This window comes from Miniopterus schreibersii (genome assembly GCF_964146895.1).
Source record: "Miniopterus schreibersii genome assembly, chromosome: 10".
NCBI lineage: Eukaryota > Metazoa > Chordata > Mammalia > Chiroptera > Miniopteridae > Miniopterus > Miniopterus schreibersii.
This window is the reverse complement of record NC_138110.1, coordinates 67,134,730-67,161,342: the sequence shown is the minus strand read 5'-3', so window position 1 is coordinate 67,161,342 and position 26,613 is coordinate 67,134,730. Positions and strand designations below refer to the sequence as shown.

Below are 26,613 nucleotides of genomic sequence, written 5' to 3'. Positions count from 1 at the left end.
AAATAAGAAATGAAGTATACTGCAACATCTCAGAGCATCAGAACTATTTCATTGACTGTTTTTAAGCTCCAGTCATAAAAATAAAATAATCAGAGTTTGCACTTATACTTGCACTTAAGTTGCCACCTCCTGTTAGCGATAGGTCAATGTTTCCTCAAAAATTATATGCAGACACATTGAAATAACTCTTGGTTCAAATGTTTATTTTATCTTTTTATCATATAGAAAAGAAAACAGGATATGTGAGTGTGTGTGTGTGTGTGTGTGTGCACGCACGCACGCTTACATGAATGTGTGTCTCCAATCTCTTTTCCCTGTCATCTTTCTCTTTGCTTTCTTCTTAAAAACTTGTTTATGTTGCTTCCACCCTACTAAAATTAAGTAGAATAAGATAAAATAAGAGACTCTTCCCCTGAATCCTGTTCTGAGACATCTGCTCTAACTCTGTATGTTAATTGAAAAATGTTAATGTGAGCTCTTTTAAGTCTTAAGAAAGCCTATTGTACAGAAATAGCTTCTTATAATTATTTTGGTTCTAAATACTATTCTACTAACTAAGGTTGTAAATGTATTTATTTGTATGTGTATGTGGTTTATTATTTATTTATTTGTCTTTTTTTTAATTTATTGGGGTGACATCAGTTAATAAAATTATATAGGTTACAGGTGTATAATTCTATAATATATCATCTATATACTGTATTGTGTGTTCACCACCCCCAGTCGTCTCTTCAACCTCCCCCCACCCCCTTCCCTCTGGTAATCACTATATTGTTGTCTGTGTCTGTGAGGGGTTTTTTCCTCATTAATCCCCTCACCTTTCTTACCTCAAGTTGCAAATTTAAAAGCCACATTATTTTTTAAATGTCAAGTTCAACTTTCAAAGCTTCTGTTTAATTCATAAAGCTCTTGTGAAAAATTCAACCATCTGCATTTGTTAATTCACAAATATTCAACCAACTAAAGTTTATCATAGAAATATTCACAGTGATTGGCCTCATTTAGTGAAATACCTTTAAACATTTTAAAGTACAATCAGTCCTCAATTAAACATATTTAATTGAATTATGTCTAATGCATGTAAGGACAAATTTGCTTACGTAAAGCAAAGTGCCCATAAATCCTGAAGTAACTCTTTGAAATCTATGAGCTCAAAGTTATAAATAAGGTGACATGAGTTCTCTTAAGCATTCCATTACTTTTTAAAAACAATTAAATTTTATTACACCTTTAAATATAAAATTATAATCTTAACATCCATTATTCATTGCAAGTTGAAATGATAAAATTGCAAACTACTTTATATGCACAGTTTTTTCCTAAATTTAACAAGAAAAATCTCTATCAAAGGATCTGATTAATTTCTTTATCTTGTTATTTAATTTTAAGTCTTCTAGGTGATTTTGAGGTGATGTACTCAAATAATTAAGATGCATAATTTTACTCCTTGAGACTGTTGAGTAAAATATTGGGACAATGAAATAATAGGTAACTGATAAGAGATTCCAGACCAGGACACAGGACTCAGGAGTTACACACTTTCAGGATGAATCATCGGGAGCCACAGGTGAATATGCTATTCCCTTTCTTCTGGTTAATTTCCTTTTTCTACATGAACACAAACCCCAAGGTCCATGTGATTCCACTGGGACTGTATTTGCTTCTCTCATGACTTGGACTATTTTTTTCCAGAAACTAGTCACAAACATTTATTGGTGTTTGTTTACAGAATTTCAGTTATTCTTCCATCTTTAAAACTTCACATTCCACAGTGAGTTTGTGCATAAGTAAATATTTTCTTATATATTTTCTATAAAACAATATTACATAAAAAACATAAGTTTTAGTATATCAGTTCTAGGTGAAGATTTTACCTTCAATTCTGAAGCTGACATATCTCCATAGAAAAACTCTACCTGATGCAAACTCAATATGTGTTAAAAATATTATTTATCAGAATACAATATTTTAGTCTAATCTTAATTTTTTGATGTTTAATGAAGTTCGCTTGGTGGTAGAGACTTTTGTGTTTTTCCCTGAGTGTTCTCAGGTTTTTAATGAAGCCATCTGGTCATTCGGGACATTGACAGAAACTATCTTCCACATCTAAAGTAAATGTAAAAGCATAATATTCCACAACTAGCCCCACTTGGATGAAGTACAGATTGGGAAATTTAGACAAGCTAGTGTCTACTAGAAAAGGAAATAGTTACAGCTAACAATTTGCCAGTCTATGTGACATGAGCTTCTCCACTGTGAGTTATAAAGGATGAGTTTCTATAGGACTTCCCAAATTTATCACATGAAGGGTTTTCTCTCTAGTGTGCATTTTATGATGTACTTGAAGAGCTGCCTTGCAGACCAGAGTTTTCCCACATTCATTACACTCATAGGGTTTCTCCCCTGGGTGTATTCTCTGGTGTGCATTAAGGTGTGACATTTGGAAAAAGTTTTCTCATACTTATTACATTTATAGGATTTTACATCTGTGTGAATTCTCTGATGTGCTCTGAGGTTTGAATTATGGGCAAAAGGTTTCCCACTTATATCACATTCATAGGGTTTCTCACCTGTATGAATTCTCTGATGTACACTAACATATGACTTCTGGGAAAAAGTTTTCCCACATTCATTACATTCATAGGGTTTCTCCCCTCTGTGAGTCCTCAGATGAGCTCTGATGTGTGAGGTCTTGGACAAAGTTTTCACACATTCATTACATTCATAGCATTTCTCTTCCCATGTGAATTCTCTGATGTGCCCTGAGGGCCAAATTATCAGCAAAAGTTTTCCCACATTCCCTGTATTAATAAAGTTTTTCCCCTTTGTGAATTCTCTCATGTCCACTGAAGTGTGATTTTTTGGAGAAGATTTTCCCACATTCATTATATTCATAGGGTTTCTTGCTTGTGTGAATTCTCTGATGTCCACTGCAGTGTGACTTGTTAGAGAAAGTCTTCTCACATTCATTACATACATAAGGTTTCTCCCCTTTGTGAATTCTCTCATGTCCCTAAAGTATGATTTCTTTCTTGGAGAAGGTTTTCCCACATTCATTACATTCACAGTTTCCCCCTGGTATAAATTCTGATGCATTCTGAGGGCTGAATTGTGGGTGAAAGTTTTCTGACAGCCATGAAATTCATAGGGTTTCTTACCTGTATGAATTCTCTTATGTGTTATGAGGATTGAATTATCAGCAAAATTTTTCCCACATTCATTACATTCATAGGGTTTCTCCCCTGTATGAATTCACTGATGTGCACTGAGATATGTCTTCTTAGAGAAAGTTTTCCCACATTCAATACATTCATAGCATTTCCCCTCTGTGTGAAATCCTGATATTCTTTGAGCTGTGCCATCTCAGAAAATGATTTCCCAAATTTATTACTTTGATAGAATTTAATTTCTCTGTGTGTTCTCTAGTGTACTAAGAGGGGTAGATTTCTTGCAAGATGTTCCACATCCATTGTTATCATAAGGTTTTGCCTTTGTGTGAACTGTCAGATCTTCACTGAGGTTTGACATCTGACAATGTTTTCTCACATTTTCAATCAATTGAGATTTTGCTTCTCAACAGTTGTCAATTTGGGTCAAATAAACTCATAAAAATTCTTTACAGGTTTGGACATTTCTTACATTGACAGTTTATGTGAGAAATTCTCACCTTAAGGGTGATAGGAGATTTGTTTTTAACTGTGGCAAATCTAATTTATATTGATTTTTTTTATGTGAATAAAAACCTGATAATATGCTTATTGTACTTATGGAAACTAAACTCAATATGTCTTTTTGTAAAAAACACATTTTTATTGATTTTAGAGATAGTAGAAAGGAGAGGGAGAGACAGAGAAACATTGATGTGAGAAAGATACGTCAATCAGTTCCCTCCAGTACATGCCCCAACTGGGGATAGAACCCACAATTTGGGCATGTGCCCTGAGTGGAAATTGAATCAGCAACTTTTAGGTGCATGGAATGGCACTCAATCAACTGAGCCACATCAGCTAGGGCCCAAACCCAATATGTCTTACGGAGAAAAGGCACAATATTAGCTCACATAATAGCAAAGTCTTAGAACTGACTTCAGGTACAGCTAGATCCAGGGGATTATGTATTTTCAGGACACACTGTCACTCTGCCTGTGTTTCTCAGTTCTCTTTTTTCTGTGTTGGATTCATTTCCATGCAGATCCTTCTAATATTTTGCCAAGATGACAATGAGGTTGTATCCTGCCTGCTTGGAAAGGGACTGCCTCTTTCCTGATATTTCCTAAAATGTTCTGGTATTTTCTGTAATTATTCAAGAAGAATCATGTGTCAATTTAGGAATCAATCACTGTGGCCAGGGGTATCCAACCAATTCCCACTGCTGGAAGTGGTCTCCAGATGAGAGAAGTGTTGTCCCCCAAAAGTTGTCATTGTCCTCATAGGTGATCAAGCAAATGCAACACAAACTCAGAGTTTTCAAGGCTGCATAAAACCTAAGTCCACCCTCTGTTATTTTTTCAGAAGAAGAAAAAAGGTTTTTTAAATTATCAAACAATGAATACATAAATGAACATTTAGAACAGAAGTTTCTTTTAGTTGGAAAGTAATTACCAGAAGCCAATTAATAACTTTCACAGGACAGAGGGTGAAATGCATCTAACTTTGTGTATACAGAGGTAGAGTATTACTGAGATGTTCTCTGGTTTCATTTGAGATCTACTTACTAATGGGAAAGGAAGTTTTAGAAATTCAGCCAGAAACTGATGAAGAAATGTATGTTTATGTTTTCCACAGGTTTTTGCCCATATATTCATTAGGTAAAAAAGGAGAATTATTCCTCTCAAGGTGGGTATTTAAAAATAATGAGGAATATTGTACTTAAATGTGTCCTTTTCAGAATATGATGCATGATAAGAGTCACAGAAGGGAAAAATGACTCTGGGTGAGAGAAGTTAGAGAGGATTCAATGAAAAAAAAAAAAGAGATTGATCATGAATCCTGACTTTAAGAGCAACTAGGGTTACAAAAAAGAATAAATAGGATTTTATATCTGAAATGAATGTAACATTGCATTAAAAAAGAAAAAAAAGAAAATTTTTAAAAGCAAAGAAAGATATAAATTTGAAGTTCAGCTCAGCTGGTGTGTGGTGGTGGTTGAGTATTGACCCAAGAACCAAGAGGTCCCTGGTTCAATTCCCAGCCGGGGCACATGTCTGGGTTTTGGACTCAATTCCCAGTAGAGGCATGCAGGAGGCAGCCAATCCATGTTTCTATCTCTCTACCCCTCTCCCTCTCGAAAAAAATCAATAAAAACATATTTAACAAAAAAAATTGAAGTTCAAATTAAATGATTTCCAAGGAACAAATTTAAAAACGAAATGTGTCTTAGTAATAAGAATTTTTAAAGCAATAATTTCAAACTTTCTAATGAGTGTTGGTGACATATTGTTTCTGTATTATTTTACCTACTTATCAGACACAAATTGATTACAAAGAAAATATTAATGTATTACACAAACTTTCTGGATGCATTATTTTATTGGTGACTAAAGAACAAAGGTTTTAAAATCATGTATTACTTAGATAGCTAATCAAATGATTACCTAGATTTGCATCTGTAAAAATTTGTCCTCAAAATGCCTTAATCAATGATGTTTCTTTTAACTTTGTGTTCTTGATCATGGAAGTTATTGCTTGCCTGGTTCTTTGGGTTCTTTGAAAAGCTTAGAACATTAAGTGAAAAGTAACTAAAAAACTAAATCAAAAGCTGTCACTGGGTTAGCTGTAGGGTTAAATAATTGATGATATGCCTAAACCACTTTAAGACAATCTTCATAAAGTTGAGATAGATATAGTAACCCCTGGATAGGACCATCTCTTATCCAGTATCTGGGCTAGGAAATGGCTAGATATCAGTGGTACTGAAATAATCATGCCAGTAAATCAACCAGATATGTTTCAAAAGATAGTGGCCTCTCTCAAATATATCTAACTGTCCTTAAAACTTTTAGATGAAACCCTTATCCTTGATTTTGTCTAAATATTTATCCCCAAACGGAGTATTTATTTTAGAAATGCTACCAAGAACAACTTATTCCATAGAAATCCCATAGGGAGATTGGGTAGAGTGAATGCCATCATTGGCGATGAATGGCTCTGTGAAGGTTAAGCCATGAGGACAGATACACATCACAAGGTTTGAGTACTTCTCTGAATAGTTTCCAAACCTTTTTGGTCTGGAAGTCTCATATGACCCCATGCTCCTGCAAGGCTTCTCACTCTTCCCCCATCATCATTGGCCATAAACAGCCAAGGAACAGGCTCTCTTCACATTTGGATAACCCTCCTCCTGTCCCAGGTGGCAACCACTACACACCAAGGCACACAATTAAATAAAAAAGAGCGACTGAACTTACTTGAACCTTAAAAAAATTCAGATTCAGATTTGAAGTAATTTTCGGACTGCTTATAATTTTTAACCAAGCTCTTACAAAGCCATTGCCCAAGAAATAAAAATACTATTCTTTCTTTTCCATTGAAAAATATTTTATTAATTAAAAATATCATAAGGTTCTACTTTTTGCTCCCCCCCCCTCACTGTTTTGATCCTCTTAGTGTTCTTTAATAAAAATCTGTGTTTCACCATTCTAAAGGTCCTCAGGACCGGCCCTGGATTGGCTCCAGGGAGATAACTTTTGTTTTTGGTGGGAAGGGGAAGAGAGAGAAAGAAAGATGTAAACAAAAACCACAAAAAAGAAACTTGGCTAAAAGGAAATGAAAGGCACTGCAATTCAGGTATGCCCTTGTGGGTCATAGGTAGTCAATTATTAGTTCTTCTAGAGCTTAGAATGGACTCATGGGTCAGCAATATCTTTGGTTTTGAACCCTCTGCAGACTCATGTCACCTGCTCATGACTAAAGAGGATCTTGACTGAATGTATTTTCTAACTTCAAGGTCAGATACAATATGGGATCGGGGGTAAAAAGGCTATTTATGGCAAAATCGGCCCACTTGCATCTGTGTGCCTATTATATTATTACTTAAAGTTATGCAAAGTATGTTGCTCAAAATTATGATAAAAATAATATCTGGCATGTATGTATCGGATGCTTAGTAGGTGCCAGACATTTTGCTAATTACTTCATCTGCTTAATTTTGTTTAATTTTCATGAAATATAAACCACCAAAATTCTTCATTTTACAAATGGAGAAACCAAAGCGGAGAGAGTTTAAATAAACAGCTTAGGGTCTCCAGGTTCATGAGCATGAGAGCCAGCGTCCCAGGACCTGGGGTCCAGAACCAGCACTTTGGAAAAGCTCTGCAATACCTGTGCTCAGGTGCATTTGCAATTATTTACCCAAGTAGTAGTTAAGAGCTTGTGCTCTTGCAGAAACACAGTCTTGGAGGCTTCTGCATTGGACAGTCAAACATTAAGTATGACTTTTGCAAGGCAAAGCAAATTGCAGGTGGAAAAATTCCAGGAGATCAGAATGAAGAATAAATTGCAAATGGGTGCATGGAAATTTACCATAGTGACTGGGATGATTTTCTAGTGATTTTTGTTAGAGAAAAACAGTGCAACAGTGTCTTGCCTTTTCTTTTCTTCATCTGGGTCAATTACTGATATCATGCTCAGATATGAAAATGTCCTTTTTCTTTTAACCTTGGAAATGTGCTTGGAGCCCTGTGCCCCTCCTCACACTCTCCAGTCCCATGGAGCCTCTTACAAGCTCTTTGGCTGGTGGAAAGCACAGACCCAACTTTTCTAGGCTTGATTTTAAAAGCCAATAATTCCCTGTCCCCTTTCCTTTCTAAAATTAACTTAAACTCAGATTTTACCAAAATTCCTCTGATGTAACAAGGTCCCTACAGACTATTCTTCTAGTTTCCTTAGTCGAAACAGAACAAAACCAGTGAATGAACTAAAAGCCCAGAGGAATAGACTTAGAAGCAGGACTCTGTTCAAATCCTGTATCATCGCTCTTTTCTCTGATTATGTTTCACAGTGTCTTCCTATCTCTGAGTTTTGTTTTCTTAATTTTTAAAATGCGAGCTAATATGCTTAAGATTCTGAAGAATTAGATTAAATGATAGCATGTTGCAAGCCTTGTACTAGAAAGGTGGTTTAAGTCTAAACGGAGTATCTCCCCTGCAAGGTAAATAACATACGTGAAAGTGTTTCATCACCCGAAGTGTGACACGCGCACTCTAACACAGTGCAAACAAGGGGCTCTGGGAACAGATTCTGACCCAAATATGTGCATAAAAGCAGTGTGGCTTGGATACATCTCTCACTTTTTTTCAAGAATGTAATTTATATAATGATAAATTTTTGAATAAAATCATTTCAAAATCTAGCTAGAGAATAAAATCTGGTAAAGTGTGCAAATGTTGGCTCATATTTCATACCTGTTAAACCCTTAAGCTTTCTCTTGTTAAAACTTTTTGCATTATACATACCCATCCAATGGTCCAAAACTTAAAAGCATGTATTCAGATGTGTTTGTATTTATCCATAGTCACACACACACAGAAAGAGGGAGAGGGGAGAGAGAGAGAAAGAACATTCTGTCTACATCTGTGTTATATACACTAGGAAAACCAATAGCAAGTGTTTGTGAAAAACTAGAGAAATGACAATGTTCATATATTCTTCTCGTGGAAATGTAAAGAGTTACAACTATTTGGAAGCCCGTGTGGCATTTTCTAAAAAACACAAAGATGTTTGTGGCCTATGGTGCAGCAATTTCACTTTGAGTTATATGTTGTAGAAAAAAGTCACAAACGTGCTCAAGAAAGGCTGTTAAAAGAATGCATTATAACATTATTTAGAAGATCAACAAATTGCTCACAGTCTAAATGCAAATAGTAAATCTGAATGAATGCAATATGGTCTGTTTATATAACAGAACACCAGGGAGCAATGGAACATTGAGTAAATAAGACGAGTTGCATAAGAATGCATCAGGATGCTAACACATATATAAATAAAAAGCACATGGAAAATACCACCACTTACAGACCATATGTAGGTGGTAAAGTCTAAAACCCTAGATGGGACTGATAGTAACTAATGTCAGTGTAGAAATAAAATCTGGAAAGAAACGGAGAAAAGGGTGGCATCAGCTGTATTTGCCACAGCGTATTTATTTAAGAGAAAAGAAACTGATGTGAAAGCAAATATGTCCAAGTGTCAACATCATTTGTTAAATCTGGATGGTAGGTATACGGTGTTGACAATATTAGTTTCTGCTTTTGTCTGTTTATTGGCACAGTCATAAAAAACATACAAATAAACTATTTTTAAAAACTCTAAAAACCCTCCAGTTGCCTCAAATTCTTTCTGAACAATATGTTTGTGTTTATTACACATGCAGCATGATTATAGAAAGGATGCTACATGCATCCGCACACATGGATATACATACATATGCTGCATGTATTACATATGCACATGCAATACATACATAGCACACCCTTCCTATATTCATATCATATGTACAACAAATTGGGCCCTCCTCTTTCTTCTAACTACAAATTACGTTTTTATAAAAGGCAATGTTACATTAATTTAGAGACATATTTTTTGCCTTACCCTTGGCATGGCAAAGCCACTTAATTCGTTTAACAGATTTTATTGACAGATTCTTGCCATAACTTTTCTTATGTAGCATACACTTTTCTCCAGCCGCTGGCCAAGGCAGACCTATGATTTTGTTCCACTCTGCTTTGCTTCCTCATTTTCTGTAAAAACAGGCTGGACACACTTTCATAACATTTGCTATTAACATATTTTAACTTTAAGTCTTTTAGCTAAGATATAGTGTATTCAGAGTGTACTTGGGTCATAAAAAGGCCGGAAATCTGCCTTCACCTCTCATGGAAATGCCTTATGAAATGTCTACTAATACGCCCACCTAATTGCAATTTCCTGTAACTGAGAGTGCCTTTTAATAAAGCATATTCTTTTTATGTTTTGCTACAGCCTGACTTCTGGATTGTGTGATTTGACATCAGAAATAACTTAGATGAGATTATTTCCTTGAATTTTTACTCCCAGGATATGTGCAGTTGCATTATTTTCCATAATGAAAAAAAATTAATAAAAGGCTCAAGAAACAAATGGACTACAATTCCACCAATTCAAAATAATTACAAGGAAGCCTGGCCTGAATCTGGAAATAAAAGAAATGTTAAAAGAGATGCCATGTTTTACTTTCAACCGGGGCAGTAAGGGGAGCCCACTCACATTCATGTGCCCAAGCAGGTGTCCTCCCAGGCCCATTCGAATGGGCAGAAAATACCGCACTTTCTTAGAACTCTGTTAATTGCTGATGGTGCAGCTGAGGTGGTTTCAAAAGGGCTTAAGAACCGTATTTTATTTCATGAATTAAACACTTCTTTTCTGCCCCCCCAAACCCTGTTTAATCTTGTTTAAACCAAGATTACCTTTACAAAGTGCATTTATCCCCCAGATGTTATGAATTCTGAATATTTTATCAGATATATAAATTCATCCATGTTCATGAATCCACATAGGAGGTTTTAGGTATTTTTCTGTAAATGTAATTGCATCAGGTTAAGTACAATTTAGAAGGCAGGAAAACCCCATTTTATGTACCGTTTTTTACATTTTTTCTTCACCTTTTATTACTGTCAAGTACATGCACAGTGTAACAATGAGCACATGAAAGGTAAACCTTTCTGAGGCCCTGAATATCTAAAAAGTTCTTTAATTTTGCCCTGATTGACACTTGGCTGGTTTCAGAATTTAGATTAAAACGTTTTCTTTTTTCTAAGTCCAGTGAAAACATTACTGAAACATTTCTTTCTGAGATCCAGAGTTGCTTGTTAAGTGTTTCAGTCTGATTCTTGTTTCTTCATAAGTCACCACTTTCTTTCTGGAAATTTTAATAGCTTCTGCATATTCTTGGTGTTCTACAAATTCACAAATCATACAAGGTATTTTTAAATATATATATTTTGTCCAGATGTTTATGGGCACTTTAAACTTTTAGACTTATGTCATTCTGTTATTCAACTCTAGACAGATTAGTTTTTAAAAATAATTTTCTCGACAATTTCTCCATATTTTGTTCCATTTTTTAAAAAAGATTCCTTCTATCACATGTTAGAACTCCTAGATATGTTATATATTGTCCTTTTTCACACACACACACACACACACACACACACACACACACACAAGACTTGCTCAAATTTATTTTTTATTTCTCCTATGGAATTACTTTTTTCTTTTCTTCTAAAGAGTCACATTTTAATTTCTAAGATCACTTTCTTGTTCTTCGGATGCTCTTTGTTCAATACATACTTACTTTTTTCATTTTTGCTTTTAGTGAAAAGATCTTTCTCGTGCAATCACATATTGTATTTTTCTATCTGTAATGTTTTCAAAAATCAAATATCCTACATAGGCCAGTTTTTTTTGTTTTTAATTTAGATAGTTTGTCCCATAGAGGATAATTCTACATTTGCTAAACTGCTGTTGTGATGAATTGTGTAACTGGTTCAGGTTTGCCTGTTTCAATTGGATGCTAAAAAGGACTTAAATTTAAACTCGTGGTATTTTCTTATTAATTATGAATAATATATTACTATCAGTCAAAAATGTATGTTTTATTTCTATCTCCTGTTTCATTCACTATGCTTATTTTTCTTTCTTATTTACTACTAATTTTATATTAGCTATTATATTTCATATATCTTTGAAATCTACTGTCAGTCCTTCTCAGAGTTAAAAAAAAAAATTTATTACAGTGAAGAAATAAACAGAATAAATTATCCAGCTGTTGTTTGCATTTGCATTTTATGCCCAACAGACTGTACTGATTTTTTTTTTTTTAAATATATCTTTATTGATTTCAGTGAGAGGAAAGGAGAGGGAGAGAGAGAGACAGAAACATCAGTGATGAGAGAGTCATTGGTCGGCTGCAGCCCGCAACCCGGGCATGTGCCCTGACGGGGAATCGAACCCTAATCGCCTGGATCCTAAGTCGACGCTCAACCGCTGAGCCACGTCAGGCCGGGCTGTAATGATTTTTAATTTAGAAGGTATAAATAAAATACCAATAGCAAAGAGTCAGTATGTATTGCATATACATAAAATAAATTTTCAAAAATTTGATCAAAGAAATTTTAATCAATGCAAGATTGACAAATATATCTTATTTCCTGAAATATGTCTTGACCACATCAGCATCTACTCATCTATTTATTTTTGAAAATATTTTGGCATTACATCCTGTGGAAAGAGAGCAATTTCTTTTGGCTTTGGAGGAAATAACCTCTCTTAACAATTCCTATATGTGAAAATGAAGTCAGTTAGTCATGACACCCACTTTTGCAGTGCCACATGAAAAGAACTTAGTTCACTTTACAGCATTAAAGAGTCTAGGTTGGTATATATATCACTTCTCTTTTGCCACAATAATGTTGCATAGCAAACAAACCCCTAAAAAGTAGTGGCTTAAAACAACAACCATTTACTTTTTAACAGATGTTTGGACCAACTGGGTTCTGATGATCTGGACTCCTCTTGGTAATTTTTTCTGGGCTCATTAATGACTCCATTCAGATGGTAGGTTGGCTGGGACTACTAACAAAAGATGTGGCAGACTGTAAATAGAAAGAAAAAGTTAAAAGTAACACATATTTCTGTTTGTGTGTATTGTATTTAAATCACAAAAGAGCAGACAGCTCATGCTGAAGTAATTGCGTGTGTGTTTTCCATATTTAAAATATGAAAGTCCTACAGAAATGGACCTGGTCTGAAATAACAGAGAAGGGAAGGAGGCAAATCAGAAGGCAAATGATGACAGAAATAATGTAAAAGGTAGGAATAGAGCATAACTTCACATTCTATATCTTCTCTAAACTCCTTTCACCAAGGGAAACATAACAAACTTGACTAATTTGTTTTTATATCCCTTCAGTTCCCCTGTTACTCTTTCTGTTTTCTACACAGGGTTGATGACAGCTAAGACACAACAGAAGAGAAAGAAGTTTTAAAAAATAATTGGGAGCTTCAGCCCTCACACAACGGGAGGTTGACAAATCAATTTTTTGCTGTCGATGACCCAAAAGAAAATAAGAAAGTAAAATAAAATTTAAAGTAAAATCCCTCAAATCCTATGAAGTCATTGGTCAGTGAAAACTAATGTAAAACAGTAAGTCAGTGTGTAAGTCGCATATGTATTTGTTTTCATTGCCAGCGTTTTTACATGTGGTAGAAATGAGGCCAGCTTTTAATTAGGATGACTTAGTTGTAAAGCCTGTTTGGAGCTTGTCGTAATCTTCATTCTACCCTTTTCTATTTATTTGATTAGTTGCATGTTACTACTGATGCAGAGATACATGAAAGGAAACAGAAAGAACTGATTTTCCAATCAGCCATAATATAAGCGGCCCAGGCATGGAACCCACAAAACCCACATTTCCTCCATGGCAGCCTCCCTCTTCCAAAGCCCCGCGAGGATCGATAAAGCAGTGCCTGGTCATTAACTGAGTAAAAAGGACCACATCTCCCTTAATCTTCCAACAAAGTGGAGAAGACTATCTATGCACACAGGCAGCTCAGTTCGATTTGACTTTTCTCACAATTCCTGCTAAAAACACAATCTACGGAGAGTGGCAATGTGCTCATTTGAAAATGAAGACATTTCATCTTCTTCCATGAGCTCTATGTCAAAAGGTCTCCCTTTGTGACCTTGAACACAGGGAGACATTTTGCAAGATCTTTTAAGAATTGCACCCACATGATTTTGTTTTTGTTTTCATCTCTCCTCTGAATGACTCTTGTAATGTATTTATAAAAATATATTTTTATATGTGTGCAAACATGTTTCTTGAGAGGTAATCTCTTTTAAAATACCTCAAAGGCGAAGGTGAGAGACAGAATGATTTACATATTATTTGGAATTTCTAAAGAGTCCACTAAATAAACACAATTTGAATTCTTGAGGAGAGTTTCATTAGCATGAGTGTAACGCTGTGGTTTTCACATATATGTGGCTCACTGTGAGCACCTGACTGAGAAATCTCTGGATTCTAATTGGATTCCACAATTTCTTATTTTTCTTAGATTCCTTCTTCTCTACCCCTGCACACTTCAATGTTTGCTGCAGATTACCTGTGGTTAAGAAGCAAGCTTTTGTCTCCTAGGAGAGCTTCGAGCCCAAACTTAGAAGCAAAATTATCTTCATTAGACATATTGCTTGTAGGTAAGGCAAGTTTCAGCCGTAAAACATATGAAAATTCAAATTTTAATGCCTAAATAGTCTACATTGTGGAATTATTTGTCCAGCGTTTGTCTAACTAAATTGTTTTCCCATAATGAAAGAAAAAAAATGATAGATCCACTCGTTTAAGGAGGGAGGAGTGGCCAGAGACTGACTTGGGCAGAAGTTGTCTACTTTGGCTGTAAAACACAAACTTTCAGAAGAAAGAATAATTCTGAATTGTTTTTATTAAAGAAGAAATTTTCAAATATCACCTACTTAATTCTTCCAGCAAGAACCATAAGAATGATTGTCTTGGAAGACATTATTTAACCCACTGTCTTTCATACATGTAGGTAGATATTCACTTATTCATTCAACAATTCTTTAGTAAATTAGTACCTATTTTATTCTATGGGCATAGATTAAAAAGAAGGCCCATTTCCACAAGCTTAGAGAATAACTGTGAAATTCATTAATTCATCCACTCTAACAGGAGTGAGGTGATATTGCAATGTGGTTTTAATTTGAGTTTCCCTGATGATTAGAGATGTTGATGCTTTAATTTTTTATTATTTCTTTTCTTTTTCTTATGTTAGGTTATTTTGACATTCTTTCCCTAGTTTCCTAAGGTGTAGGCTTAGATTATTAATTTTAAAACTTTTTTCTGTTTTAATAAATGAATTCAATGCTATTCATTTTCCTGTAAGCACTGCTTTTGCTGCATCCCATGCATTTTGGTAAGTTGCATTTTAATTTCTATTTAATTCAAATTGTTTAGAAATTACTCTTGAGATTTCTTCTTTGACCCATGTGTTTTTAGAAGTCTTTGTTTAATCTTGAAATATTTTATGATTTTTAGCTATCTTCCTATTATTGATTTCTAGTTTAATTTCTGTGTAATCTGAGAGCATGCTTTGTTTGATTGCCATTCTCTTAAATTTGTTCAAATGTGTTTTATGATCCAGAATGTGTTCTATGTTGGAAATGTTCCACATGAGCATATGAAAAATGTGTGTTCTGCTCTTGTTGGATGAAGTATTCTATAGATATCAACTGAATACAGTTGACTGATGTTGCTCTTCAGTTCAGCTATATCCTTTTTGAATTTCTGCCTATGTCATTAGTCAATTGCAGAGAGAGAGGAGTTGAAAAAAATGGGCAGAAGGCATGATAAAGACATTTCACTGAAGAGAATACATAGATGGTAAATAAGCGCACAAGATTCTGAACATCATTAGCCATTAAGAGAAACGCAAACTGATACCGAAATATGATGCCATTACACACCCATCAAAACCAATAAAATAAAAACAGTGATAAAGCCAAATGTTGGCAAGGCTGCAGAGAAATAGAATCACATATAGATTGCTGGTGAGAATGCGAAATTATACTGCTATGCTTGATAAAAGCATATCATTTTCTAGCAAAACTTAACATGCATTTACTATGCAACTCAGCAGTTCCACTCGGCTTTTATTCTAAGAAATATAAACTTTTATTCTTACAAATACTGGTACATAAGTATTCATAGCAGTTTTATTCTTAATAGCTGAAAAATAGAAACTAGTGCTATTCAACATGTGGATGGTTAAACAAATTTTGGTACATTCCTACCATGGACTACTACTCACAAATAAAAAGAGAATTAACCTTTTAATCCACAAAACAAGTTGGATAGATCACCAGGGAATTATGCTGAGTGGAAAAAAAAAGCCATTTCCAAACTGTTACATAATATATAATTCCTTTCACCTAGAATTCTTGAAATAACAAAATTACAGACATGGAGAACTTATTAATGGCTGTGAGTGGTTAGTGAGAAGGGGAGGTTGGGGTGGTGGCTGTGGCTATAAAAGTGTAGCCTCAGAGCTCCTTATGTTGGAACTCTGGTGTTTGTCACGCCAACCCTCAACATGTGATAAAATTGCATGGAACTAAATATAATGCACTCACACACACACATACATACACGCGCAAGCACTCAAGTAGGATGGTGAAGTATGAATAAAGTCAATGGACTGTATCAGTATTAATTTCCTGGTTGTGATATTGTACTAAAGTAATGCAAAATCTTACCTTTGGGAGAAATTGGGTGAAGGTTATATAGAATCTCTGTATTACTTCTTAATGCTGCATGTGAATTTGCAATTATTTCCCATATGCACACAACGAGATATGATTCCGTCTGAAAAAGGAATAAAGTTCTGATACATTCTACCACATGTACAAACCTAGAACACATTTTGCTAAATGAAGTAAACCAGACACAAAAGACTATTATTGTGACTCCACTTAGATGAGGCAGCTAGAATAGTGAACTTAATAGAAACAGAGAGGAGAACAGTGGTTACCAGGGGCTGGGAAGAGGAATCGTTACTTAGCAGGCACAGAGCTTCAGAAAAAGTTACAGAGATGGATCACAGCAAGGGCTGCACAACTCTGTGAGTGTACTTAATGCTGCTAAATTATAACTGAAAATGGTTAAAATGGAAAATGCTCTTTTGTATATTTAGTTACAATAAAATGTAAAATTGCCTCAAAAAAGTTTATAAAGTCAGGAGAGGAGAGCATTACAAAAATAACTCAGAGGCAATTAGTTGAAAACATTGGAACTTGATTTATATGTAGTTTTATGAGAGGAAGAGCAGAATCTCTGAAGGCTGTTTCCCAGACCAAAGGCAAGTATGGGATTGATAAAGGCAGAAGCCATAGAATTTTACAGGAAAAGATGCTTAGTGGGTTTAAATGAGTACCTGGACTGTCAGTTCAAGGTGGGTTGGTGGTGGTGAAACTAAGCTCAGGATGATTGCCGAACCCCAAGTCTGCAGTGTTTTAGGAACAGTGTGGATCCAACAAATTTATTAGGCTGAGCCCAGATTTTTAATAGGGTACAGACTTCGGTTTGCCTCAACTGTGTTTTTACACTGATCCTGATCGGCTCTCTAGAGCAGTGGTTGCTTCTGTTACTTTCTTCGAGCATGGAAGCTCTCACAACCCCCAGGCTGAGCTAGGGTCAGGCGGTGGGCAAGGCCCTGTGCTCAGGCTCAAGGTGCATTGGAAATTTCCTTGATCACAATCTTCAGTCACCAGTTTGTTTGGGGGAACTTCCTTTTAAGGAGCTTCCCTTAGTTTACAGTTTAGTTTACAATCATCCCCGGAGCTTTAACAAATACTGGTAACTGGCTGTGACCCCTAGAGCTTTTTTATTTAATTGGTTTGGGGTATGGCCTAGGCCTTGGGTTTTTAAAATCTCCCTAAAGGATTCCATTTTGTCTCTATGCATCACTTGAGAGCTACTGATATATAAAGAGAAGGGGAAAATGCAGAATATTGTTGACTTGAAAAAGAAATACCTCTTGCTATCTGATAATTCAGCAAAAAATGGCATTTACCCTGCCTGACAAAGGCTTCCATCTTCCTCACCAATCCATTCCAAAGATGAAAGATGAAAAAGCCCCATGGAAATTGAACTTTCCCTATAATGAACCTCATGACCTCATGCTAGAGCGAAAGCTTGTCCCCTCTTACCCCACTGGTGATGAAGAGCAGCTGGCGACCATCCTCTCTTTCCTGAAAGCCAGTAGACAAAAATAACAACACATTCTACATATGTGCTGTGCTGAATAAAAATATACAGAGGAAGCTGGTGAGTTCTCCTTCCTAATCAACAAGTTTATTAATTTGTTTAAACTCCCAGAAGCCTGATCCTTTCACAGGAGCAGACTAAGTTAATTGCATTCTCATGTTAAAACAGCACTGAGATAGTGGGGCACAACCAGGGATATTAATGGTTTAATATCCTGTTGTGTGAGCGTGGCAGTAGGTAGTTAAGCTGATAGAATCCTTACTAAAACAATCAAACAGAGGGTGTTTTTAATCTCGTGTCTTAGAACTATGAGAACTGCTCTGCAGCCAAGCTATGCCCATAGTGCTCAGCTCCCATTGATTTCAACGTGAATTACATTATATTGGAGAGTGGAGAGGAATGCCCTCATCCAAGATACACGCATTGTCTTTCTCAGGTACACTAAGGACACGAGATTCTTGCATTCATCTGAGTTACCTCTGCAAAGTGAGGTTTTTTTTGTTCGTCTGCTTGTTTGTTTAGTTCAGGCAGAAAAACAATCATGGCTGTCCATTCATCTTTTCATGTAACAAATATTTATTGAGCCTCTCTTATGTGTTGGGTGCCATGCAAGGTCCTGGAGTACAAATGGTAAACAAGACTGGCAGATAAACGAGAGGGCGAGAGAATCCACAGATATTAGAGCCTGGGATCTAGAGCCAGCCTCTCTGGTTCTGCAGCTAGGCTCTACCATAAACTGTGTGTAATTGCTCTGGAACCCAGGTATTACTTTATCCAATTGGAATAATAATGTTTTGGGGGGTTTTCCATTATAGAGAGTAGATTTATGGGGGTGAATGTTAATGGAATAATTGGTATCACATGTTTAGCACCAGACTTGGCACATTACGTTGTTGTTTCTATTGTCTCTATTATGGCCCAAATAAACAAGATGTCATTGGTAATTAATCAAATGTCCTTTGGTTTTTCCGTGAAGATGCAGCTGTTCATATGAAACAACATGGTACGTATTCTTACCATCTAGGTTTTGGTCTCTAGTTCAATTGATCACTAAGTATAAACAGGACAATAGCTGATTAAATGCAGTAGAGCAAGGAAGACCAAGATAAGTAGGAACAACTTGTTGCCAGAGAGCAAAAATATTGTCCCATACATCTGAGGGAACAAAAGGCTAACTCAAAGCAGGCTCTCCCTGGCTTAGTCTTGAAGATGTCAGATTTCTAAAGAAAACTGAATTTTGTGAAAAGTTATAAGTCCATACATAATGATACACAAAAGGGGCACATAATAGAAGGCATGCTAGAAAAAAGGGTATAAAAGTTTGCAATAACAATAACAGATAATTCTCTATATTGATACATTCCAGCTATATTTATGCTCTTGTGTAAGGTGTGTTTTTATATAAATTTAGTAAAGTTTGCAACCATTTTGCCACTTTGTATATGTTTCTTCCGTTTCCATATGTCCAAAAAGCAGTTGAAGAGCTTATCAAAGACATTTCTAAATTGCATTTATCACACATACAAATCTTGCCTAAGTGCTTTGGAAGGGTTTCCTCCTTTGTAAGGTTGATGTACTGGATATTTTTAATATTTGTAATACATATTATATTTGTAATTATAGTTTGAAATGCTTGGAGAAATATTACTAGATAAATATTGCCAAATATTCACATGCTATCTAAGAGGATAAGTTTATTAATTCATTAGACTATTGAAAGTAATTATTTTCTTATGAATAAATATATTTGTAAGTTGGAGGCTTAAGAAAACTAAATTTTACATTTAAATTTTAACAAATGGATATTAATTAAAACACACTATAGATATATTTTCTAATCTCAAAATCCCCTTCAAAGACTTCAATCCCAAACTGTTGACTAAGAGCAGATCACCTCACTACTTATTACTGGTGTCTTTACGTTTGCTATACACCCTTCATTATGCCAGGTTCCATCTTTCCCAATCGATTGCAGTCTCCTTGAGGACATTTGTCACGAATCTAGCACAGTCCCAGGAACACCACAGATTTCACTCACTCCTCTGAAATTTCATTTGTCAGATCAGCTGGAGAGATGTTTCCAAATTCAATGATCAAATTTACTTAAATTCCTAATAGAGAATTGTCCACTCCACCCTTCCTTAAATACCGTCAGGAAACCATACTCTCTTACTTATCTTGTTACGTCATTGGCCACTTTTTCTCATTTTCTGGTGCTGATTGTCCTTCTCTTCCAGATCTCTAAATGTTGGTATTCTTCAGGGCTCATTCTTCATGGCATTTCTCTTCTGTGTTATCCTGACCAGCTTCTGTATTCTCCACAAAGCATTCAAAGAAAATTTTCAAGTATGTACATCACATTATATCTAGATGGACTGGAACCATGGGTCTAAAGTCTTTTGAATTCTGCTAGCATGCAAGTGCATTATTAACATGCAAGAATATTCACTCCTTACCATGTCATATACTTCCCCTCATCTGTTCTGCAATTGCCTCTCAGACCTCATCTATTGCTTGCTACCCTTGGCTCTTTTGCTCCAGAACATTGACCTCCTTATTGTTCATCCTTCAAAGAAAACTTCTGACTCGTATCATCACCCTTGTTACACCCTCTGTGGTTTTTTGCCATCTCACTAGGTCCTTGATATTGGCGTGGTCTCAGTATCCCCTCAAGATGTTTATTCATTATGAAAGGAATAATAGTAACTCTACAGATAAATGATCATGTAATCAAGGTTAATATCATCAGTAATGAGACATCTCAACCCCATGCATGAGCCCCATCTAATCATGAGAACACATGATAAATACAAGTCATCCTACAAAATACATGGTAAGTTCTCTTCAAAAGTCTCAGGGTCATGAAAGACAAGGAAAGATTAAGGAATTGCCACAGATGGAAGAAACAAAAGTGAAATGAAAACTAAATGCAATGTGGGATCCTGGACCAGGGAAAGTCGATTAGTGGAAAAACTAGTGATATTCTAATAAAGTATGTTAGGTATTTATTAGTATTGCACCAATGTCAATTTCCTAATTTCTTTGTTGTACTATGGTTAATATAAAATGTTAAAATTAGGAGAACTTGGGTGACCAATAAAATATGCGAATTCTGTAGTATATTTGCAACTTTTCCGTAAATATAAAAACATCTTAAAATTAAAGAAAAAGTCAGGCAGAGATTTGAATGATTCATTGCTCAGTGCTCTTCCTAGAGAGCGGCGCTGCTCTTTGTAAGCACCTACCCATCACAGCAATAAATTATTCAGCTGAGATTACAAACAACCACATCTGATATGTGATACTGCACAGGCAAAATAATTCATTAGCTGAATTTTTCACTTTTCAACTAGTTGTTTACTGCCTTTTAGCCTCAATCCAAGAGTGATCCTAGGGAGCTGATGATAATTCTACTTCCAAATATTTGTAAATTTACACAACTCTTTCCAACTAAATTCTCTTTATTATGCCATTTATTGTACAGCGTGATGATATATGGTATTTACAATGACATCATCATGAAGTTTATTACATTTTCTTTAGCTTCTCATGAACAAATGGCTTCTCTAAGTATGTCATAAGATGTTATATAGTCAAAGTAAAGCATAACTCCCATAACTTGTTAGAAGAGGCTGACTACTGTTCCATGTAGGCAGGACTTGGGAAGAAAATCCATTTCATGCTTCCTTCTTACTTTGTATGCATAGGCAAAGGGGCCCCTGACCTAAAAAATGTTTTCACACAATGGTATTCTGTTCTTGGGAGCATTTCAGTGCCCCAGAAAAGGTGGAGTCCAGGAGTCTATTACCAATATCAATGTCTCTCACTGACAAATGAGTGTGACAAAGAGTAGGGGCCACCTGGTTTTTCTCTCTAAAGGGCTTTTCTGGATGAAATTGCACTGCTTGTTTCTATAAATGATTATCTTTCTGCAGCACCAAGAACTTTGCAATTGGCAGTATGGTGTGAGCAACAGGAATTATAAATGGACCCCACCTTGGGGTTGCTTAGCATCCAAAGGGATTCTGGGCACATTCTGGAAATCCTGTGTAATCTGACTGCAGGCTTAGCAGCCTCACCTCGATTTATACTCTAACCACAAAGTACCTGATCTGAAAGGGAGTATCAGGGGCTTGAACCTGGAGATTGGATTTGAGGGAAGACCAGGTTTAAATGATCCTTTGTTCTATTTATTTTCCACATAAATGTAAATGAGCCTTTTATAGAAGTCATGGTAAATGCACCATTTTAGAGTTTACAGAGAGTGTTTATTTAAAATACTTAAACAACCTGGTCTGCAGGGTTGGCCTTCCCTCGCAAAATAAACAGCTGCCCATTTGATAACCATTAGTGAGTGCATACAGGGGTGTAAGAGCAAAGACTCACATAAAGCAGGTTGAAACACATCCTTGTAATTATGAAGTCAGACGATACAGTGGTAGGGAATCAGCACCTAATTACTAGGACTATCTTGATGCCTTTCTTTTTATTGCTTGGAATGCATAAATGGGATGTTTCTAAATTGCTGACTATTTTTTCCTGTTGGAGAAGTTAATTCTAAGGAGATAAGAAACAGAGGTGTTATTTAGCTTCATATTTAGTGGTAAAGGCTGGTGATATTCCCCAGTGGTTTCAGTCTATAGCTAAATAAACAGAATGTAATGAAATGTTGAGAGATTTGATTCTTTAATTCCAGAAAATCAGTTGGGATGATTTGGGTGAGTCCCCACTCAGCTATCTTCTCTGGAGAACCATCTCTACTGTTTCTGGAGAGCATGAAGAAATGATGAAGTCCTGCGGGAAGAGCACGCACTTGGAGCTTGGTAGGGTCCTTAGTTTTCAAGCTGAATAATATTCCATTGTGTGGTGGCACTGGCGAATGAACCTGTTATAGACATCTGTGTGCAGGTTAACTTTTAAACTCCCTTGGGTAATACCAAAGAACGTGATTGCTGGATCATATGGTAAGAGCATGCTTAGTTTTGTAAGAAACTACCAAACTCTTTTTCAAAGTGGCTGTCCCATTTTGATCTCCCACCAGCCACGAATGAGAGCTCCTGTTCGTCTACGTTCTCGCCAGCATTTGGTGTTGTGAACATTCTGGATTTTGGCTGTTCTAATAGGTGTGTAGTGGTGTATCACTGTTGTTTTAATTTGCATTTCCTTGGTGACATGATGTGAAGTATATTTTTGTATGTTTACTTGCTGTGTATCTTTTGTGGTGGGGTGTCTGTTAAGGTCTTCGGCCCATTTTTTAATCGGGTGCTATTTTCTTTCCAAGATACACCGGACTCATCCATTTTATTTGGATAGTAAAAGACTGAATTACCAGATCTGTGCTGTGAGTTACCTGCTTTCTTCACTTTGAGTGTCTACCTCCTTAGAGAGTAGAGTTTCAGATATCCACAGCTATAATTTCAGGTGCCAGTTTCATGTTCTTCTCAACAGAATTTATTTTAAATAATAATAATAACATTAAGCTAAAATCCTGATGTTTTGTTTTAACTCTAATAAATGTGCTTCAGTTCACCCTCCCAAATTTAAACTGAATCCTTATTCTAATTATTTGGTTGGGATGTTACTAGTTAATTCATTTCTTCAGATTTCTTGCTTATACCCTTTGATTACTACTGAGAAACAAGTTTTGGAATTCATTTTTTCATTTTTTACACATGACAAAAAAGTGTTATTCATGTTGAGTGGCAAATTTGTTATAGTTAATGGCCCTCTCATGGCAATGGCATATTTTAGGACCAAAGCGATCTTACTGGATAGTGAATATGCTTAATGGACTTTCCAACTTCTCCACCCAGATAGATAATGTTTGTGGCTTGTTTCACCTCATCATTTTTCCTGAAGCATCCATCATCTGGGCACAATAGCAGTCAGAAGAGAAAAGAATCAGAGGAACCATCTTGTATAACTGCAGGAGCCAAGGGCAGCCTGTTCCCCCTAAATACTGACTGACCTCGGTAACGATTACTCAGGTAATGAGGTTTCACCATAGTGTCTCTTTTAAAATGGCATTTTGATGTTACAGTTTCATTCAAAATCATGCTGACTTGCTTCCCACAGTCATCAGAGGACATGCTATGGAATGAACTAGAATTGCATACTGCTGTTTAGATCTACACCAGGGGAGTTGTTTTGGAAATGCACCCTGAGAGGGAGCCATGCAGAAGTATTGTCATCTACAGCTCTTCAGGATGCTATGTTCATGTCCTTCTATGTGTTCTGAGCCCTTTAATTAAAAGTGTAGCATTTAATTTAACTGAAGATGCTTTCTTGTTTTCGTTTTATTTTAAATTTCAGTTTGAATGTGAGAAAATCATAAGCCTCAGAAAATTTCAAGTAGTAGTAAAAATAATGGTATAGAGAGAACGGGCCTCCAAAAAATGGCTTTCTGGAACCAATCTTCAACTTCTTTCATTCACTCTCGGGTCTTCATTTCACATTTTGACAAGTAGGACAAATCTTTATCTCATTCAGTTTTATGTACATACTATTTGAGTACTTTCAATTTTCTGTTTATGACTTCTGTAAACTGTAAATTAAAACTATCAATGTATTTTTATCTGTGATAAACGTATATATATTTCTGGGTTGGAAAAGAACACACCATTTTTCCTATAAAATGAGTGAAAAAATATATAGTGTTTTCATGTCATGTATTTGCATCTAACGTCTGTGACTTCAGGAAGAGCTAAAAGTCAGTAAGTGGAAGATAAGTAGACCAAACAGAAAGAAAAAGAGTGTAGGGGCAGAATATCTGAAATACAGCCCATTTCCTACAGGTGCACCCCTATTTCGCTTAGAGCCTCAGCATATTTCATTCTGCTGACTGTTAAAGAATGTTTGAGTTATAGAAAACCCAGTTTCTAATGTTTATGAAGTGCCTGCCTTCTGGAAGCATATTATTGAAGTCCCTGGCAAGCACAACCATCTGAAGTTAAACATAGCATGGAGGTGATGAAGATTAAACTTGTGCAGAAGCTGACAATTTTGTCGATACGTTCCTAGGTCTCACACCCCTGCTGTAGGTCTAAAATTAAAGTTGTCGTAGGTGGTATTATTACTGAGTTCTTCTGAAAGGCGTCACTTGCTCCATATAATTGAAACAGAGTGTATTCCTACAAACATTAGCATGTCATAAATCATATGGGTTTTGGAAAACTACTGGCTTTCAACAGGGTTTTATTTAATGAAAATTAACACAATAAAATGTCTTCATTGCAGTAATCATGCTGCAATGGAACCCATTCACAACACATGGCTTTCATTTTTTCTTGAAAGACTAAAACATCTTGCCAAAATAAGATAGGCAAAAAAGAAAGAAAAAATGATTATTTAACATTCCGTGATTTGTAATGGATGAAGCATTAGAGAACAACAGTGATGAACACCAGAATTGATCTCATGTCACCAACTTAAGACTTTATTTTTGGTAGCATATTACAGTGACATGTGGTGAAGGTAGCCAAAGTGTTACAGCAAAAATGAGGGGTGGGGGAAAAAAATCCAATTTTGTTCCATAAGAATTGTGAATTGGGAACAGTCTTTTAAAATGTTAGTTCAGCTGAGACTTTCTGATGAGTAGGAAGGTGTGAGTAATTTGCTTTGGAAAGTAGTCAATTGAAATTGCTGGCTATTTGTTTGAGAGCTAACCAGAGCAGGTAATATGTAGTGTGCTTTTAAAAGGGAATCACTTAAAACTGAGAGTTCCTTCCAAAATGACATCTTTGCTCAACCAATCTCCCAACAGAGAATTACCACTTGTGTACATTTATATTAGGCAAGTTTAGGCTGAAGGCATGTTAAATGAGACATTTGCAAGATCTTCAGAAAATTAATTCATACTGAACTTGGCATGGCAACAAGAGAAGGAATATTCTCATAGATTTTTGGCATGCTCACACATTAGACATGACGTTTGTGGAAATGTAATTAAGTGCATAAAATATACTTTATAATAGTACAGTTGGCAGGAAAGGGGAAAAAGCCTCTATGAAAAAGGGAAAGCATCTAAGGTAATGGTAGGTATCCAACAAGAGCATCTTGAGCTTTACTATTTAGTGTTTTTGATGTAATATTTTTATTTACAGCATGGGCAAAGTAAGAGAAATTTTTTAAACCTAAAATGCACGTTATTTAGCCTGTGACCATGTCACCATAATTTAAAAAATTAACTTACCAAAACTGATCTTATGATTATATATTATCCATAATATGCATAATACTAGGTTAGGCACTAGTCCAGTGGGACTCACTTATCCATCTCTCATAGTTACTTATCGCATTTGTCTTCTAGAATCCTAGGTGGATGTTGGCAATCTGTCCAAAATGATGCAGAGAAATCAAACACCTTCTGCCACTGCCAACCCCAAAGGCACTTTCAGATGTATGGAGATGGAAATCCAGACAAGGAAACCTTCAACAATCTAGAGCAGCCTCCATGAGTCTAGAGAAAGAGGAAGATGCCGCCTCCTCCTGCTTTGAAAAAGAATTCATTTTGTCTAAGGAGCATCGTGTGAAGAGTAGACTATCTCCCTTTGAGGTGGGACTATCACTGGAAACTATCAAGTATGCTATGCCTATATCTACTTTTCAAACTAATAATTTGGGTTACTTTAGAGTTCTTGTAGCTATGTGCACCAAATGCTTGGGATAGAGTGTGTGCCTGACAGTTATTTTTTGTTTGTTTGTTTTTAAATATATCCCCACTGATTTCAGAGAGAAGAAGGGAGAGGGAGAGAGAGAGCTGAAACATCAGTGATGAGAGAGAATCATTGATGGGC

General features: G+C 35.8%; 1 long non-coding RNA gene across 1 annotated transcript; it reads right to left on the bottom strand.

Moving 5' to 3' along the window:
- Positions 1 to 9,250: 9,250 nt before the first annotated feature.
- Positions 9,251 to 23,672, bottom strand: LOC308563310. Its single transcript, XR_013999774.1, has 3 exons — positions 23,587 to 23,672; positions 16,309 to 16,417; positions 9,251 to 10,930 (listed from the first exon to the last, which is right to left on the bottom strand). It is a non-coding gene; the product is annotated as an uncharacterized lncRNA (long non-coding RNA).
- Between the last annotated feature and the right edge of the window lie 2,941 nt (positions 23,673 to 26,613).